Below are 18,122 nucleotides of genomic sequence, written 5' to 3'. Positions count from 1 at the left end.
CCCGAACCCCTCTCTCGCACTAAGCTGAGAACCCAGAACCCTTCACAGTATACCGTTCCCACATAAGTCTTAGTGGCCCCCACATGAGGCCAGCATTCCAAACTGGGAAGAACAATTTTCATCCTCATGAGCCACAAACCCACCCCCAGTGTACCCACCGCCCACACCACATAGGCAGAGCCAAGGGATGGTGCGGGCAGGATACACCCCCGTCCTCTGCCTGCTGGAAACCGAGGAGGGTGAAGTGGAAAAGGTGGGGGAGACTGGGGTGAGGGAGCCAGGGAGGGCGGGAAAGAGAAATGGAGAAACACGTTGTGGTCCAAACTTGCAAATATCAAAACCACGGCCAAAGCCGCCTGTCTTCGCTCTCTCTGCCTTCCTTTGGCTCCTGGACTAGTCTGGCTGTATACACAGATTTTCCTCACATGATAATAAGTCCTGGGGGAGTTCTGTTTTCCTCTTGGAGCCTGGACTGTTAGGTGCTGCAAAGTTCTTTTCCACGGGCCACAGCTTCCTGCTCTGGTCTTCCTGTTTATAGAAGTACCCCAAATGTAGAAACACAAGGAACAGACATGTATGTTTGTGTTATTGTTCATCGAGAGACTGGTTCTAAATACAAAACCTGGAGATCTGCCTTCTATAGGATATTCCTTGAGCCCTCTCTCCCTTCCTCCCTGCAGCCACATATCTCATTATCCCATTATGAGCTGCTCCCCACCTTGTCATCTGTGCCACCTGTGGACCTACTGCCTGTTAACTTGACACCTCCACCTGACTTGGCTTAGAGAAACCTGGATCACACGATGGAGGTGGCAGCTCCCAGCGTGCCCTGAGATGCAACCCACACAGCCAAGAAACACAGCGATGTCTGCTGCTGTAGGAAACTGAGGGAAAAGAGGTTTATGAGCGTAGGGTTCTGCTCAATTAAGCTGTCACTGAATGTTTTGAAACTGTGGGCCAAACACAATTGTAATCACTTTGTGTTTATGCTTGGAAATCTATATTTAATATTATCACTATCACACTGGAAAATATTTTCTCTTATAAAATGCCATTTGGCTTTTTTTTTTTTTTAAATGTCATTTCATTACATCTTACATTTTGGGAGTCAAAATTTTCCCTCCAGAGAAACCTGTCACTAATTTAACAATTAAAGTCAATGAAAAATTAGGATTCAATATGCAGAAACTTAAAGTTGATTTCCCTCCCTGCTAAAGTCTGTTGCGATCCTCCCTCTACCTCATTCCTTCTCCAGGCCTTTTGGCATTTAGGGTCACTGCCAGTTGCTTCCTGTAGCTCTCACAGACAGCCGTGAAATCCTGAACTTGACTCTGGAGAGAAAAAAGGCCTGGGGCAGACCTCAAAGTTCACTTTAAATATAGCCATATTCCCAAAACACAGATGCGAGAGCCTGGAGCTATCGGCACAGGCTGGGAGAGTCCTGGAAGCTCATCCATCTTTAAATGGACAATAATTGGGCTTCCAGAAGATCCATCTCTCTATCCTCTTGCTAAACGTTTTGCTGGTGTAGAAACTCCATGGGTGCCTGTTCTAGGGTTTGTAGGTGAGGCGTCCTCCTCTATAACTTACTGCAATATCATGAGCTTCAGCCTCCTGACCAGGGTTGCCAGATTTAGTCAAAACAAAAACAAAATGACAGGACGCCGGTTCAATTTTAACTTCAGTTGGACAACAGTTTGGCAACCCTACACGACTATGTCTTAAGCTGATGCTGGCCACAGATTGTGAGATCATACCCTGTGCCCATCTCAGGATGAGCCTTGAAGATGTCCCCCTGTCCCACCGGAGAGGAGATGTTTAGGATATCACCCCCCAGCCTGGAGCACAGTCCACACTGGGATTAGTAGTTGAATCCAGTGTGAAGGATTAGGATGACTGATTGCCATCACCTGTCAGGAGGGGACAGGAGAGAGTGTCCCCACCAAAAGGCAGTCCCCGCAGCCAGAGTGGGACATGAGGCTCTCTGCCTGCATTGGTGAGGATGCCAGGCAGGATGCACCGACAGGCCTTCAAAAGCCAGAGCCGAGGCTGCCAAGATGGGGCCAGGCAGGAAGCAAAGCGGGACAGACCCCACAAAGGGAGACAGGAGGAGGTCAGGGAGGAGGGGAAGAAGCAGAGAGGAGGGAACAGGAACAGAGCAGACACCGACTTGGGCAGCCTGATGAGTGTGAGGAATTTCTGAGGCAGTGTGTGGATGCTGCATGGTTGACATGGTCAAAGTGGACTGCAGGCCTGGTGGGCTTCCCGCAGAAAGAATGGATCACCTATAGCAGGCTGGGGCAGAGCTAGGTGGGCTGGAGTCCTACACTTAGGAAATCATGCCCAAACCAACGGTGGCCGGCTGATGGCCCTCTTCCCTTTAGTCTGTCTGGCATGGGTTCACAGGAGAGGTATGGCTGTCCCCTCGCCAGCCAATGAATATGGAGAGTCTAAGGAGGTGCACAGGATGGAGGGTGCACCCCCTCACCAACCAGAAAGTCAGCGAGGCTGTCTGCAGACCAGGAGGAACCAAAGAAGCCCAAGAGGGAGAAATTCGCCTTTTATTTTTCTATAGCACTTTTTATGTTTTGGCCGCTGAATGAGTCAGGAATCCCAACTGCCAATGGAAGAAATTCATTCCCAACTGACTGACACCATAAGGAGAATTCACTGGCTTTGAGGGGCTGAAAAGGCTGGGAGTAGAGTTTGCTTTAGGTCCATCTGGATGGAGAGGCCCAGACAAGGTCAAGAGCCCCCCACTCCCTTGTCTCCTGCACCCCGTTTGCAGCAAGCCTGCTCTTCAGATGATGGCTTCCCAGGCTCCAGGATCATCCATCAGTGCGGCAGCCACAGCAACAGTGCTGTTGGCAATCTCGGGACTCAGTCTCGTCTGACTTGTTTCATGTGCTCCAAGGTCAGGAGGGTAGAGCCTGCTGATTTGCCAAGCGTGAGCCAAGTGCATGACTCTGGGGAGCAGAGGGTGGGGGGCCAGCCACAGCCGCCTCAGAGACTGACTATGAGAGAAGTGGTTCCTCAGAGGAAACCTGGGGACTGTAAGCAGAAAGGGAGAAGGCGAAGGGACAAATGCCGGTCAGGTGAAAACAGCTGATGTTCAAGACGGTGGACTTTTACATCACGGCTGATTTCATCTGATCCTTGCAGTGAGGGGTGCTGAGTGGAGAATGTTATGTTATTTTACATAAAGGGAAACAGAGGGTTAGAGAGGTTGTGACTTGTCTAATGTCATGGAGTGAGGTACAGACACAGCAGGTGTAGAACCCAGGTTACTTGGTCCTCAGCCAAGGAGGGCTGGAGGACCAGTCCACAGCAGATGCCCTCCCACTGGAAACAGGGGGCCCGGTTCCTGTTAGCCAGCGGCTTTACCAGCCAGCGCCAGACCACACCCGACCACTCTGAGAAGACCAAGAAAGAAAGAGAGTTGCTTCAGGGTGAGCCAAGGGTGTAGAATGGGGTAAGGACAGGGAGCTGCGGGCCTCAGAGAATAGTGGGGGATTTCAGCCAGGTGCTCTCCATAGCAAGAGTGTTTGCCAGGAGCTGCAAGTGAACAGGACTCACCTACTGGGGATCCAGGAGCAAGGCTGGGTAAATAAGCAGCTCCCACAAGGAAACAGGGCAGGAAGAGCTTCTGTAACCCTTGCACCTTTCAGGGAAACTGTGAGGCCTGGAGCCCAATAACTAGGGAAGCAGCTTGAAGCCACTTCTGGCCTCAGGCGCCTGGGGCTCTGTCGCCAGAGGATTGCATGACCCTGTGCAAGCCATACACATGCCTAGGCCTCAGTCTTCCCATCTTTGAAATGAAGCATACAGACCAAATCCGCAGCTTACTTTCTTTTTCTTTTTTTTTTTTTTTTTTTTTTTTTTTTTGTGATGGAGTCTTGCTCTGTTGCCCAGGCTGGAGAGCAGTGGCACAATCTCAGCTCACTGTAGCCTCTGCCTCCTGGTTTCAAGCAATTCTCATGCCTCAGCCCCTTGAGTAGCTGGGACTACAGGACATGCCACCACACCCAGCTAATTTTTGTATTTGTAGTAGAGATGGGGTTTCACCACGTTGGCCAGGAGAGCCTCAAACTCCCGACCTCATGATCTGCCCCCCTCAGCCTCCCAAAGTGCTGGGATTACAGGTGTGAGCCACCGTGCCTGGCCTTTCCCTTTTTTTATTTTGAGCTACAATTCACAGTGATAAATGCCTTTGCCACTGACTGGGTACAAACATAGATAACCAAATTTCACAAATTGTTATGAACCCTGACTATCAGCAGTTAGTATTTGGTATTCTGGTATTTCTAGTTCATTAATTTTATTTTTTAAAGTTGTTTTTTATCTATTCATTCCTGGAAATCCACACCACACTCATTGATTTCCAAGGACCTTCTTAGACGTTCAGTCTTTCTGGCAGGACCTTGGGCTTGGGATAGCAGTTAGGCGCTGTGGTCATAAGGAGGAAGCGACAGAAGTGGGCTTTGGAGGAGCTGATACCCAAGAACCCCACTTCCCTTTTGTTCTTCTCCCATTTCCCTTCCCAGCTTTCCTGTGAGGTGCTGCCCTATGAGCTGGCAGCTACTCTGAGAGCCTCCATGCTTTGTGCACTTGGGCAATCCCCTTCCCTGGACCTCTGTTTCCTGACCTGTAAGATGGGGTAATAGGAAGTACAAGGCTGGATTGTGGCAATGAGCAGACTGCGCTGTGCTCTGTCTGGCATGGATCTGCCACATCCAGGTGGCCCCAGTGATGCTAAGCTCCCCAGGGAGCTTTCTCATGGCTCTGCCGAGCCCATGCAGCCAGTGCCCCATCAATCCCGGCCACCCCTTGCACCCCTGAGTGTCTTGTAAGTGGTTTTAAGGACACCAGCTGCATTTGTGGGGAGTTGACAGGTGGTTTAATCAGAGACTGCAGTTTTTGTTTGAAGAACAAGGGAAAAGTCCAGAGGGAGGCCTGAGAATTTGCAAGGAAATACCAGTGGGCTGACTTTCTGTCTGTCAAAGACAGTCCTGCTGAAAGGGCTGCACAGCCTTACGTGATCGGCTCCCAGCTTTTCTTCGTGGAGCCAAGAGTCACACAGGCAACCTCCTCCCTCCTCTCCAGGCTCCCACCCTCAGTAGAACTTTTTGGAGTACCAACTCTTGGCTTCTGCAGTGTTGGGCTCTGTTGGGACTGGGCCAAATCTGGGGATGCCAAAGCCAGTCACTGACAAGACTTTTAGAAACTGACTTCAGTTACACAAGTGATACATGAATACAGTCGGCCCTTTAAAAATGAAAGAATTGCTGATAAAACCAAAGTCCCTTTAAGCACCACACCCAAGCCCATTCCCCACTCCCACCCCTTCATGCCACTACCCCCTTCTGTGATAACCTCTGTAGGTCCCTGGTACAAAATAAATTGTATCTGCGGCGGGCACTATCCCTTACCCACCCAACAGCCAGGGCACCGCTTTCTTCTGTGCCAACAGAAAGTGATATTCAAGTAGTAGGCAGAACTCTCTTGCTATAGGAAAGAGTAGATCCCTCTTCTAATTTCTAGAGAACGAATCACGACAGCTCTAAATGCATTTTGATAATCTCGCCCCTTTAACAGAATGGTCCAAAGATTGGCAGATGACCCAGCTCTTGCTAATGAGATGTAACTGGAATTCTCTGGGAAGGGCTTTTCCTTACCCAAGATCTAAAGCTGTATAAAGAGAAAACCCTTTCATTTCTCTAATGGCAAGTGATGATGAGCTTTTCTTTCATATGTTTGTTGGTTGCATAAATGTCTTCTTTTGAAAAGTGTCTGTGAATATCCTTTGGCCACTTTTTGATGGGGTTGTTAGTTTTTTTCTTGTAAATTTGATTAAGTTCCTTGTAGATTCTGGATATTAGCCCTTTGTCAGATGGATGGATTGCAAAAATTTTCTCCCATTCTGTAGGTTGCCTGTTCACTCTGATGATAGCTTCTTTTGATGTGCAGAAACTCTTTAGTTTAATTAGATCTCATTTGTCTATTTTGCCTTTTGTTGCCATTGCTTTTGGTGTCTTAGATGAAGTCTTTGCCTATGCCTGTGCCCTAAATGGTATTGCCTAGGTTTTCTTCTAGGGTTTTTATGGTTTTAGGTCTTACATTTAAGACTTTAATCCATCTGGAGTTAATTTTTATATAAGGGGCAAGGAAGGGATCCAGTTTCAGCTTTCTGCATATGGCTTCCAGTTTTCCCAACACCATTTATTGAATAAGGAATCCTTCCCCTAATGCTTATTTTTGTCAGATTTGTCAAAGATCAGATGGTTGTAGCTGTGTGATGTTATTTCTGAGTCCTCTGTTCTGTTCTATTGGTCTATATATCTGTTTTGGTACTAGTACCATGCTGTTTTCATTACTGTAGCCTAGAAATACCATTTGACCCAGCAATCCCATTACTGAGTATATACCCAAAGGATTATAAATAATTCTATTATAAAGACACACGCACACATATGTTTATTGCAGCACTGTTCACAATAACAAAGACTTAGAATCCCAAATGCCCATCAATGATAGAATAGATAAAGAAAATGTGGCACATATACACCATGGAACACTATGCAGCCATAAAAAAGGATGAGTTCATGTCCTTTGTAGGAACATGGATGAAGCTGGAAATCATCATTCTCAGCAAACTAACACAAGAACAGAAAACCAAACACCACATGTTCTCACTCGTAAGTGGGAGCTGAACAACGAGAACACATGGACACAGGGAGGAGACATCACACACCGGGGTGTGTTGGGGGTGGGGGCTAGGGGAGGGATAGCATTAGGAGAAATACCTAATGTGGATGACAGGTTGATGGGTGCAGCAAACCACCATGGCATGTGTATACTATGTAACAAACCTGCACATTCTGCACATGTACCCCAGAACTTAAAGTATAATTAGAGAGAAAACCCTTTCACTTTCTCCTTCATCCTGCATTGAATACAAATGTGATGTCTGGAGGAGCAGTAGTCATTTCCTGACCATGTAGCAACAGGCAAAAGAGAAAGGCCAGGGAATCACTGAGATGTACTAGAGAGCCGCTGACCCGATGTTAGCTATGCTACTTCCGGACTCCTTGTTATTTGCGAAAAATAAGTGCCTCTTCATTTATGCTACAGTTGGTTGGCTGTTTGGTTACTTAAAGAACAAAGGAATCCTGACTTGGGATTATATTATATCTATTTATACAGCAGTCACATCTTATCCAGCGGGGATGTGCTCCAAGATCCCCAGTGGATGCCTGAAACCGTGTCAAATCCTATATATGCTATGTTTTTTTCCTATACATCCATACCTATGATAAAGTTTAATGTATAAGTTAATCACAGCAAGATATTACTAGCAATAATTAACAATAAAATAGAACAATTATAACAATATACTACAATAAAAGTTACGTGAATGTATTCTCTCTCTCTCCCTCAGGATCTCTTTTTGTGCTGTACTCACCTATTTTCACACTGTAATTGACCATGAGTAGCTGAAACTGCGGAAGGTGAAACCACAGAAAAGTGGGAACAACTGGATTTTTTTTCCACTCAACAGTGATTTTGAGATCTATCTATGCAGCTACAAAGGGAGCATCGTTTAACTAGTGAATTGTGCTTCATTGTGGAATAGGTCATGTTTCAGCTAGCTAGTTCCTGCTAGGAATATTCTGCTTTCCATTTTTATTTTACCATCAATACTGTAATGAAAACCCTATACACGTGCTAGCGTTTCTTTAGGGTAGGTACGTAGAATGGGCTCCTAGAAGTGTGGCTGCTGGGTTATGGGCTATGCCCATTTTCAGGTTTAGTAGATTACAGCAAAATGGCCATAGCAAAGTGGCTGTTCCAATTTATACTTCCAGTCAGGGGAGTGTGGGTCCCCACCCCACACCCGTGTCTACTTTTCTTTGACCACACTTAAGTTTGTCCTTTTGCCAATCTGATGAAAATTGCTATTGCGTTGAAATTTCCCTGGTTGCTAATGAAGGTGAGCTTGCTGTGTGTGTGGGTTGATCATTTGTGTCTCTTCACATTGTCTGCTCAGAGCACTTGCCTGCTTTTCTACTGTGTCATCTGTCCTTTACTTATTGACTTATGATTCCATATCTCTTGTGGGTCTGGTCCCTTTTTCTGTGTGTGTTTTGAGGCTCTTTATTAACATGTTGTTTGTCTTCCAATCCCAGCCCTGCAGCAGTGATCCCTGCTTACTCTAGATGACACAGAGCACATAAACAGCAGAGCCAGGACTCACAGCCAGGCCACCAGACATCAAGTTTCATTCTCTCTCTGTTAGGTTCTGCTGCTTCCCCAGTGTTCAGTTACAACGTAACCAAGTACCCGCATTTTTCTGAGAGGTAGTTTAATTATTTTTTCCTCTCTCTTCTTTTCTGTTTCCTCCTTTCTCCCACTTCTTACTCAGCCCTTTAGAAAGGCAATCACAGCCTTTTACCTCCTCTTCACCAGACATCCCCTACAGGGCAAGTTCATCTGACTGTGTGCTTAGAAGCCCACCAGGAGGTTGCCTCAAGAGATAACAGTTGATTTAAAACCCAAACTATGCCCGCTGAAGTTTTGAGCTACCTTTCCAACTTACTTCCACCCGTGAACACACCAACCTGACTGCCTGGTAGATCAGGCACCGATGTGAGTATGCTGACCCGGCACCTGCTCACTTCTGCCCTGGCGTAGCAGCCCCATTCCATCTTTGAAGCAGAGAGCATGCCCCTCACCCAACACTGATTCTACTGGCAGCTTGATCTCAGACTTCCCAGCCTCCAAAACTGTAAGCCATACATTTCGGTCATTTATAGATTACCCAGGCTGTGGTATTTTGTTATAACAGCCCAAATAGACTAAAACAGGCATGGAAAAAGAGTCATTATTTCCAGAGATTAACTTGGGTTCCCCAGGGAAGGAGGAAAAGGCACAAAGGCTCGTGTTTTGAGGGGCTCCTGTCTCTCTAGATCACAAGGATCTGGAAAGCGTCCTCATTGTCCACATCCTGTGACCCATTGAAGGTGGCTGCTTCATTAGTTTCCAGAGGTCGCTGGCGGCAGTTCTCAGGGCAGTAGTTCCTAATGTTCACTCTTCCTGCCTCCCCAGGAAGAAGAAGAAAGCCCACTTTCAGCAGGGCCCCTGGGAGATTTTAGGGCTCTCTCAGAGGCCCTGCATGAGAGTGGGCTTTGGTCTTCACAGCCTCAGCTTCCACAAACACCCTTCTTTTCCCAGCCTGGGGGTGAAGGAGGGGGTCTCTCCAAATCTGTTCCTCAACAAGTGCTCCCACCTTTTGCTCTGTCCTCCCCCGGTCCCTCCCCACTTCCCACCCCACAAGACAATCAGCACAATTACCTATTAAGAGCCTGGGCTTTGCAAACAAAAGCCCCAAAACGTATCCTCTGGGTGGCCAATGCCTTCTGCGTTGGGTGCTGCCACCCATTGCTGCCCATTGGGCCCCTCCGTGGCTTTTCCTCCTTGGCGTTGTTTGCAGTCCTCCCTGCCGAGATTAGAGCCAAGGCTCCAGCATCCACACCTCTGGAAACCCTTCCTTCTGCCTGTCCTCGGCCTCAGAGCTGCTGTGTGCAGAGACAGCAGGCTCACTGAGCTTTCTAAATTTCAAGCCTTCCCCTCTGGAAAGTGAGGCTTCTGGTCTTCACCTCCCAGGAGGTCAGATGCCTGTAAGTGGAAGCTTTGGAACAAGAGCACGAAGGGTGAACTGCTACTCCTGAGCCCACCATGCTGCTTCTGTGCAGTGGGAGTTTTCTAGGTCAGCCTGACGCCCAGGGCCATCAGTGGCCTGGTGTCTGCTCCAGGATCAGACCCTAGTTCTTAGTCTTTCCTCTGCCCCCTCCCTTCCTTAATGTCCCAAGGATGCTGGAGTCTGTATAGTAGCTCCTGGCCTGACTCTGTCCTCAGAAGAGGGCCAGATTGGAAGTCTCACAGCCTGCTCCTGCAGGAAATCCTCCCACTGTCCCCATCTGCTGTTGGGTCTGGCTGGTTTCAAAGCCCCTCACACTCCAGCCTGACAACGCCTTCCGCCTCATCTCTCTGGTAAAGCTCAGGTACCAGCCACACCAAACTTTCCCCCATTGCCAAGACATGTCATGTTCCTCTACACTTCCATGTCTTTTCGAAGCTGTTTCCTCTTCCCCAAATATCCTTCCAACTCATTGTGTCTACCTGTCAAGCTCCTATTCACCCTTCAGTACCTCAGTCCCCCTGAGATCCTGAGGTTATGACTGGGCCCAGTGTTAAAGTGTGCTGTGACTGATTAGTGATGTCTGCCGTGGGGGCAGGAGTTGGGAGAGAGAGTCCGGGTCAATGGAGTGGTCATCCCTGTACCGAAGTGTGCCCACCCCCCGTTAGTCTCTCTTTCCTCAGTATCTCCAGGTGTGTGTGTGGAATCATGGCCCTAGCCACACTGTATTTTACTATTTGTTGATCTATATGTAGACTTTAGGCTCAAGGGCAGAGACGGTGACATGTTCATCTTTGTACCTCATTGGCACACAATAAATCTCAATACATGTTTATTGAAAGAAAGAGAAATATATAATTTTCCAAAACCCTCATGAAGTGAGTAATATTTTCCCCAGTTTTTGAAGGAGGAGAGTGAGTCTCATGGATTAAGCCATGTGTCCTACAACTTGAGGGTGGTAGGAACAAGATTTGGGTCTGGACAGCCCTGTCTCCAGAGCCTGACACTTGTGCAGAGTGCACTATTGCTTCTACACGACAGCCTTTTGTGGACTTCAGGCCCATGGCATCTCCAGGCTTCTTTGCAGGTGGCAGACATGATCAATGTGCAGCTGGTCTTGAAAGGCTTTGTGACCCAAGATGAGTCACTTAACCTCTCTGGGCCAGCTTCCCCACAAGCAGAGCAGCAGTAACGATCTTTCATGGCCTTTCTCATGGGGCCTTATATGGTTCATATCAGCTTGCAGGATGGGAGAGGGCTTTGAAGTCTGCAGAGCTAGATTCCCATGTGAGATTCTAGTTCATAAACACACAGAGCAGAGGCCCCACCAAGACCAGACTCTATTTCCCCTCGGGGAAAGCCACCTCCTCCATACTTACCTGCCTGCCTTGGAAAGAAGCAGGCCAGTGGAGCTCAGCTAGTGGGGGCTGGCGGGCAGCCTCCCTCCCCAGCCTCCTTTCCCTTCATTATTGCACAAGTGTTGCCACATTGTGGGAGCAGTCTCAGGTCCCAGACACTCCAGAGGTTTCAACAGTAGCCTGAAGCCTGGTTATCTAGCAAGTGAGTGAGAAGGGAGAAGGTGCCAAATAGACACGCTCCACCTTGTTAAGGCCAAGGAAGAAGAAAAAAAGCTGGAACTTTGACTGTTGGATGCAATTCTCTGCGCCAGGGGCCTTGGATCTACCTTGTAAAGAGTTATCTGCTTGAGACCAGCCTCCCTGGAGGCCTCAAGGCTGGGCTGACTTATTCCAGAAAGGAGTGAGCAAACATGGCCACCTGCCCTGGTAGGTGACTGCCCAGCTGGGCAGAAATGCAAAGATGCATTCATTTATCTATCAAGGATTTATGGAATAGACAGTGGGTGCCAGGCTGTGTGTGGGGCACTGGGGACATGCATGCTCTTTGCACATAAACTGCTCCTGGCCCTTTGGCCTAATTCTCAAGATATTTGAGGAAGGAAGCACCCTCTGGCCCTATAGCTGCTCTCCATGCTTATATGGCTTAGGGAAAAGCTCTGCACTTGGACTTGACTTTAGAACATGTTTCCCTCACCCAACTACAATCTTGTTTTTATTTACAATCTGTGCAGCCCTGTGAGGAAGGCATAGCAGGGGCTAGTCCCCACCTGGTAATAGCTGGAAACACTGGAGTGCTGGGTTCAAAGAGATCCTGAGGTTATGTCTGGGCTCAGTGTTAAAGCATGCTGTGGTTGATTAGTGATGTCTGCAAGGGCGGCAGGAGTGGAGAGGGATAATACAAGTGCAATGAAGGTCTCATCCCTGCACTAAAGTGTGCCCTCCTCAAGGGCACAGGTTGAGTCTTGTTCACTAATGTACCCATGATGCCTGGCATGGCACCTGGTACAAAGTAGATGCTCGGTAACTATGCATTCTATATAAAAGAACAAAGAACAGTGAGAATGCTGAGACCCAGGGTGAGGAGTGGAACCTGTCCAAGGACACATGGTGAATCCAGGTCTCCTAACTACCCACCCTCTGCTGTCTTGTCAAAGCCAACATTCTCCCCACCCCTGTACTTCCATCTCAGAGCAATGACTCAAAGTCTCTGTCATTCATTTGAAGCATGCCTTTGAAAACCAAAGTTGCAGGTGGCCCAGGCTATGAAAAAGTCTGGCTGGGAGAGAGGGTCACCATGCCCTCCTCTTTCAGGGTTGGGTACTAGGATTGCACATTGGATCTGCTCTGGGCCAGAGTGAGACCAGAGATCTCAGAGTGGCCTCCCCCGCCCCTGAGCTCAGCATTCAGAAGGACTAGAGGAGGCAACGTCATTCTCCTGGGTGTGTGTGTGGCAGTGGAGGGGGTGCATGGGTAGGGGGGAGAGACAGTTCCGGGACGCACTGCTGGCCCCTAGGCAGAAAGGAGCCAGACCCTCTCTTTGCACAGATCACCAAGAAATATTTCAGGTTGCATCCATTCCCAGATCTGGCCCAAACAATCCCAAAACAGAAAGTTCAAGGATTTCCAATAAGAATCCTTCCCAGCAGCCATGGGCAGAGTTATTCCCATCCCCCAAAAATCGTACTAATGAGCATCTCTTGATGGGATTCTTTCCTCCGGTCAAAGTGCTCTCATAACCACGCTCTTGGCATAAAGTGAATCATAGGATGTCTGTGCTTAAAGGGACCTTAGAGATCCTTGGAAACTGAGGCCCACAGAGGGAAAGTGACTTGCCCAAGCTCACACAGAGGTGGGCAGAGCTGGGCTGATTCCCGGCAAAGGTCCTTCACTCTCTTCACCGAAGTGGCCAGCTGACATGCTGCAGGATTCAAGCCTCCCCCAGAAGGTGGGAACAGCAGGAATGTGTAACCAGAAACAGAGGAGGTTGGGGGAGAGAGTCTTAAGCTTGGGCCCAGGCCACTCAAGCATTTAATCCCAGGGTAATGCCTTGATGGCTGCCCCATCTGCCCCAGGTCCTGTCCATGCCACCCACTAACGATTCCTTATTCATTCATTTATTTTTAAATATTTTTGTGTTTGTTTTCCATTCTTTGTGTTTACAAGGAAAGCTACATAAACAATCCCAGAAAGAGGCCACCAGATCTGACCAGCTGCTTGGGTTCAAGTTCGAAGTCAATGTTTTTGGGAAATGGGTCTTTTCTCCTACCCTCCCCCTCCCCATCTGGCCCAAGTGGAGACCCCATTGTTTAGCATAACGCCAGGGCAGGAAGAACAGGGCAGGCACTGAGTGGTGTGCTTTATATGCACTGTGGTTCCCTGTCCCCAGAATAACCCAGGACTCCCATTTTGCCTATGGGGAAACTCACTTGCCGGAGATCACGTGGCCAGTCATTCAAACCCAGGAAGTTTCAGTTCTTGCTACTGTTCTAAAGGGGCCTCCAAAAATGGAGGTGGACCGCAGGGTGCAGGAGGAGACTGTGATGTGAGGGAAGGGTGGGAAGGGCAGGGCAGATGCCTCTTTTAAGGAAGGGTCTGCCGGCTGGAAACCACCCCCACCTCCCCATGCTGCTGGGGAAGACTGTGCAGTGCGTTTATGCAGTCAGACAAGAGCACACGTGCACACACGCACACACAGGTAAACACACACACAAACCCCTCATAGGCACCTCCACCTGCTCATGCACACATCAGTGGAGCCCATTGCAACAACGCGGGAAGTGAGCTGCCAGGCCAAGTCCTTGGGATGCATTCTTCACCTGGAGACTTGAGCTGGGACCAGCTCGGCTGCAGCCCCTGGATGCTGGCCCAGGTTTCCTTGAAACCTCAGCCTGACTCCTCTGCCCCTGGCTTGGTTCTGGGTAGGAAGTGGCACTCATGTTATCAAGGCCAGGAAGTGTCTCGGTTGCCCTTTGCTTTGGCTTTTCCATCTCAGGCTGTCCACTGGCCATGTCCAGGTGAGGAAACAAAAAGGCCACACCCACGCAGTGAATCCCTGATGGGCCCTGGCCCTGCAGAGATGGCTCCTTTAATCTTATCTCCAGACTTTCCTAGCATGAGATCCTCCCTGGCCTAGTTGAGAAGGATTAACAGAGACTCCCTCGCAGTGGGGATGAGATGGGGCCTCTGTGAATGTTTGCTGCATGAAAGAACAAATGAATGAATGAATGAATGGGTTGATGAATGGTTTTAGAGTGAGTGAATGAGGCACAAGGAGGGAGGGGTGAATGAAGGAGGAGTAACACACCCAGGTTCTGCATGGCAAGCAATTCATTCAGTTGGAAACAAGAAGCCTGCCCTCATGGAGTTTGCATTTTCACACACACACACACACCCTATATATATTTTTTTTTAAATGTAAAAACACAAAAAGGGTCCACAACAGGCCACACTCCACAGCATCTATGCAACTTTTTGGGAAGATTGCACTATCTGCTAACTGTCATCTGACCTAGGAGTAGACTCACTGCTCTTCTTTAATTTCCTATAGCACATCTGAGAGAAGACACGTTCAAACAAGGCTGAACTGTAGGCTTGGGGATAACACCAGGAAATAAACCCAGAGGCCAGCCTGGCCCTTCATCTGGGCTCCCAAGTTCCTGGCGTTCACGCCCCTCTTGTTATTCAGGTGCCTGTGCAGACATCACTAGTTGAACTTGGCACTTTCTCACTGAGTCTAGAATCTTCAGAACTGTGCCCCAGGCAGCTACTGGCAGTCACTGGATGCAGACTCATGAAATAAAGCCTATTTGCCCTGCCTGGGCTAGAGAATCTGGCTGTGGTGATGTTGCTAATGCATCCTCAGCTATGGAAGTTCATGGGGAAGGCTTCCCTGCCTGCTCAGCCACAGAGGACCATGCAGGAAACAGGTACAGGTGGGGCTTGGTCAGTGGGTGAAGCGAGCTCCTGGCAAGGACTCCTCAGTCCAGGGACAGCAGCGGGGTTGCACCTGGGGAGGTTAGAGATCCTCTTAATCAACACTCTTATTGTGTTCAAGAGCCTCAGAGAGGCCTGGTGACTTTCCCAAAACCACACAGTGAGTGTCTAAACCCAGAAGCCTAGACTTTCACAGCCCAGGGCCCAGGCTCACCCATGAGTGGGGCCCAGGAGAGGCCTCCAGCCTCCCGATCCTGTCCAGTGTCCTTCCATTGTTCCCCTCTGCCTTCTTTTTCCTGGCATGTTCAGAGCTGGAAATGCTGCCCATCTTGCTGGGACCTGCTGAACTTCCTCTGCTGGGGACCCCTTCAGCCTCACTCCTAGTTTTGGAAACTTAAATTTTTCCAAGAGTTTTGCAGTAGAAGGGGTTAGGAGGTACAGGAAGCTCTCTCGTGTTCTCCCAGAGGGCAGCTCTGGAGCCACCAGGGGCACAGAGGCACGCTGTCTCAAGTACCCCAACCCATCTGCTGTGTTCTTCCCTGACCCGAGGAGTAAAAATCTCCGTCCAAGTCTGAAGCTTCTAAAATGGTTCTTGGACAGTCCTGGAAGAGCTGGCAAACCTGCCTTCCTTGGAGCTTGGATAGAGTCAGATCTGGAAACAGCAGCTCTGATTTATTAAGTGGGGATATGGGCAGGCTGGGCATAGGGTAGGCCAGCTGGCACTTGGTTGATGTCACAGATGAGTAGTCAGGGGCCTGGGACAGTAAGAAGCTGAGCTCATGGTGGGGAGGTCGCTGGGTGCTGAGTGGGCTGGCCAGCAAGTGGGTGGGAAGGCTGAGGGCTAGACGGGAGGAGGCTTGCTGATGGGAGTGTGGGTGGAGACCAGAGATCACCAGGAAGGGCGTTGATGTGGGGTAGGCCAGGTGGTTGCAGGGGAGTAGGGTAAGTGTAGTGGGTCAGACTGGGAGTTGGGGAGCGCGCTGAGCGCTGGGTGGGCTGGATATTGGCTGGGTGAGTTGGTGGTGGGATGGGAGACATGGGAGGCTGGCAAGTTAGGGGTGTGGGTGTAACCAGCTATGGAGTGGCAGGATTGGGCCGGAGAGGGCCCATGCTCCACTCCATCTTCTTTTTGGCATTGGATACTTGACAGCTGCTGAGTCAAATGCCCCGCTCCTCCATCGCCTCCTTCAGGGGCAGACCAGCCTCCAGGCCTCCACAGCTCCCCACCCACCTATTAGCCTGTTCTGTGCTGAGGGAGTGGACCCAGGGAGGACAGTAGATATTCAGAGCGGTGGTCAGGGCCCAACCTACTTGAGCCAGGCCAGAGTGACCTCTGGAGGCTTTCCAGAAACCTTTGGCAAGTCCCTTACCCTCTCATATTGCACAGGCCTAGCTGTTTGGGGAGGATGTGGAGCAGGGAGAGGACTCAGAGTAAGGGGAGGACTCAGCGGGTGGCTTTCCACAGGAGGGCATAATTGTGAGCCCCACAGAGCCAGCCTGGCTGTGGGTTCCATAGCCCCATTGGGGAATGCAGGGCTGAGGCCTGGGACAGGGAGGACTCGGAGCAGGGGTGCAGCAGGGGAGCCCAAAAAGAGCCTTGAAGAAGCCACCATGTAGATCCTTTACAAAAGAGTTCTGAGATGAATCGATGCTGGCATGGGCTTTTTAAAATTTTGTATTTCATTTTATTTTTAAGATAGGACCTTGCTCTGTCACCCAGGCTGGAGTGCAGTGGCGCTATGATAACTCACTGCAGCCTGGGATTTCTGGGTTCAAGGGATCTTCCTGCATCTGCCTCCCTAGTAGCTAGGATTATGGGCACACACCATCATACACAGCTAAGTTTTTTTATGTTTCTGTAGAAGACAGGATCTCACTATGTTAGCTAGGCTGATCTTGAACTCCTGGAGAGGGCTCAGGTGATCCTCCCTCCTTGACCTCCCAAAGTGCTGGGATTACAGGTGTGAGCCACTGCGCCCAGCCTGGCATGGGCTTTGGTGCCATCCAGGAAGAGTCTGTGGAGACAAATAAGGATTCAACAGGTTCACAGTGCAGTTGTTGAACCACCTGAGTCCAGAGGCAGTCTGCACAAGTGCTTAGGAACAAGGGCTGTGGCCCTAGCCTACTGATATCCAAACCCCTGGCTCTGTGACCTCAGGCAAAGCTCTTAACATCTCTGTGCCTTGTTTTCCTCATCCATCAAATGGGGATAACATGATGATCCCTACCTTATAGGGTTAGGAGGAGTAAATATATTACTATGTGAGAGGTGCTAAGAAGAGCTCTTGCAAAGGCTAAGTGGTGCATGAATGAGTTGTTGTTGTGGTGACATTGTTCATATTATGAAGACAGACTGGCCAAGCACATCTCATTACCCAGCCACTTACCTGTGCTTGTCTCCAAAGTAACCGGTCTTTGTTTTAAAGGGGAGCCCCAGGGCCAGCCATGGGCGGCTTTGCTGTCATCAAGTCCTGCCACTGCAGATCCTCGAAAGCAATAGAAGTGCAGGAATGAATTTAGGTATTTCAGACAGAGAGTATTTCTTCAGGCCCTCCTCTGTAGCAGGAACAGTGCCTCCATTCCCAATATCTACTTCAAATCAGGGGGCAGTGAGGGAGGGAGACAGAGAATGATGGTGCTTAATGGAGGGGACTCTTCCTACCTTAGGAGAGGCTAAGGAAGAGAGAAGGCCCTGCCCCGGCCCCTGCAGGCATTCCAGGGAACCGGTGTGGGACCACAGGCACTGTGGATTGTCTGCAGAGGGAGATGAGAGGGCAGTTGGACGGCCTCATCACTGGGTTCTCTCACCTGCCAAGGCCTGGGCATCAGCTGTCCAGCCAAGAGCGCCCTCTATGGAAGGGGCTGGCCGCTGGAGAGGAAGCCTAGGCCATGCCAGTCTCCTTCCCAGGGCCAGGCCGGGGCCAAGGCCAGCTCTCAGGCCACAGATGCTTTGCTGGCCCCTGCCCCAGGAACTGTCCAGTGCATAGTCACCCTGTCCGGGGCCCGTTGCTCACTCTCAAGTCCCACTCTGCTTCCAGCCACTTCCTTCTCCTGGTCTTGGCCTCTCTTCTGTTCCCAGCTTGGTCTCAGACACACCCTGGGTCATAATGAGCGTCCTCCAGGGCTTCTCAACA

General features: G+C 49.7%; 1 long non-coding RNA gene across 1 annotated transcript; it reads right to left on the bottom strand.

The window, feature by feature from the left end:
- Positions 1–10,514: 10,514 nt before the first annotated feature.
- Positions 10,515–17,469, bottom strand: LOC116535349. Its single transcript, XR_004262167.1, has 3 exons — positions 17,376–17,469; positions 11,077–11,250; positions 10,515–10,936 (listed from the first exon to the last, which is right to left on the bottom strand). It is a non-coding gene; the product is annotated as an uncharacterized LOC116535349 (long non-coding RNA).
- Between the last annotated feature and the right edge of the window lie 653 nt (positions 17,470–18,122).

Source organism: Sapajus apella, unplaced genomic scaffold, assembly GCF_009761245.1.
Source record: "Sapajus apella isolate SASKATOON/1434 unplaced genomic scaffold, GSC_monkey_1.0 scaffold94, whole genome shotgun sequence".
In the NCBI taxonomy this organism is placed as follows: Eukaryota; Metazoa; Chordata; class Mammalia; order Primates; family Cebidae; genus Sapajus; species Sapajus apella.
The sequence above is the reverse complement of the archived record's forward strand: the minus strand, read 5'-3'. Positions and strand labels throughout refer to the sequence as shown.